This window comes from Bufo bufo, chromosome 8 (genome assembly GCF_905171765.1).
Source record: "Bufo bufo chromosome 8, aBufBuf1.1, whole genome shotgun sequence".
Classification (NCBI taxonomy): Eukaryota; Metazoa; Chordata; class Amphibia; order Anura; family Bufonidae; genus Bufo; species Bufo bufo.
Genome location: NC_053396.1, coordinates 195,659,076 through 195,661,166, shown reverse-complemented (window position 1 = coordinate 195,661,166; position 2,091 = coordinate 195,659,076). Strand labels below are relative to the sequence as shown.

Sequence of the window (2,091 nt, the reverse complement as noted above, 5' to 3'; positions counted from 1 at the left end):
GGTTTTTATGGAAACCTGGAGTAAAACTGTGTGTATGTAGAGACTAAGGGCCTGCGAGCTTCTATTGGCTGATAAGAGACATTTGGCCATGTGTATGGCAGACAGACAGACAGAAAGAAACTCATTTTCATATATAAGAGATTACAGATCTTTTGGCAATCATTGACAGACTAATTCAGGTATACATGCCTAGCTCTAATAAACTAGCAAAAAAAAAAAAATGACAGTTACCATTTAACTTTAATAAGTAAGCAGCTTTACATGATGTGTATTGTGTAGTTTTCTGGTGACAACAAATGAGGTCAGAGCCATAGAGAAGTAAACTTTAGTCAATGGCCAACCATGCAACCTTTGGAAAGGCAGAGCATAGCCACAGGAGACACTGAAAAGACACTAAATATATGTACTGTATATAACATGAATTTACTGTCCTGGTTGAATCCTTTTAATGTTTGTCTCACCATAATTTTGTCATACAGGATATGCTGTTACATAGAACTTGAAAGCATCCATATTTCTGTTACTATTAAGCAGCATTTACATCACTGGTCAAAACTACTACAGGAATGGTATCTATGATGATCTTTGAATCTCTATGTCATGTCCTGTCCCACTAGGTCCTGCATTGGCCATAACGCAGTGTTGCCCATCTTACAGAAACCACTTTGCCACACTACGAATGACCTGATATCTTGGACCCTGTTGTATTGTCTCACAAGCTTTACAGTAAGAATATGACCATCCCTTCCAAGTGCTCACCCTATGTCGGGATCTCCAGTTGAAATACTTTCTATATTTTTCATCATCTTTTTCTAATTCAAGAAGGTAGGCAGCTAGTTCCTTTGCAGTTGGAAAGTCATCAACATGTATGAAGGCATCTCCAGGTATATACTGTTCATAGTTTTCACGAGAGGTACCCAGTACAACTGGAACTGTCCATGAACCCAGAGCGTTCCCCCATAGTTATTCTGTGATATAATCTGGATAGACAGAATTCTCGAATGCCAAGTAGAATTTGTACTGAGAAATCGTTGAATAAAACTTCTCTGTGCTCAGTTTCATATGTCTGGCCCCATAAATATCAACAGATATGTACTTTTTCAGCTCTTCATAATAAGCGATACGACGTATACCGGGGTACCATTTGCTCACCACCCAAGATACCAACTTAGACTTTGCTGGAATAGTGAAGTTTTGAGGTTCCTCTAATGATTCAATATGGGCGTATGGATTATAAATATCGGAATCGCGACGGAACGTCATTGTCAAGTTGAACAAATTATCCAGCATGTCCAGGTTTGAGATAATTAGTGGTGGCTCCAAGTTGAGCCATATCCAACGTTGATAAGGATTTCTGGGCTGTTGAGGCAATGAATTTCTATTGCCCATAACATCTGCATGGTGGATGATGACTGCATCGGCCGCACTATACAAACCTCTATCTGCAGATAGCTTACACCTCTTAATTCTATACTCTGTCTCACACTTATCTAATGGAAAGCTCTGCCCCCATGGCCAGTTCCAAACCAGGAGAAGAGTTTCTTTTGGTGGAGAAATGATTGGTGGGCTGGTTGTTGTTGTGACATTTTGGACCTCTTTGTTTAGCATCATTGTTGTATCTGGACATCTTTGACATATGAAATAATGATCAATGTGTTTCCAGTTATATGAAAGAAGGAATATGATGAATAAGAAGACAGATATGAATATTGGATATTGATTGCCCATTGCAGATACACTTTTTTCCTGTAATGAGAAATTAGAAGCGACATTGTTAGATTTCAATCATGTTTCGTGCAAACTGACATATAAAATAAAATAAAATTAACAAAATTAGTTAAAGAGCATGTCCAGCTGTGTAACTAGAATCTAAACATCAATGGATAGAACATTTGGTTTATGTACTGAGGTAGCAGAGTTAACAGTCACACTTGGTGAGTTATCACATCTAGTTAATGCATTATGACTGTGACTGTTAACTCTGCTGCATCTATATGAGTATTTGGACCCATAGTTCAATACTTTTATGCCAATGAGGATAATATGTTAAAGGAGCATTGCATCTTGAAATTCATGGTATATCCACAGATA

The 2,091-nt window shown here is 37.9% G+C and overlaps 1 pseudogene; it reads right to left on the bottom strand.

The window, feature by feature from the left end:
• Positions 1 to 651: 651 nt before the first annotated feature.
• Positions 652 to 1,611, bottom strand: LOC120978155 (annotated as a pseudogene).
• Between the last annotated feature and the right edge of the window lie 480 nt (positions 1,612 to 2,091).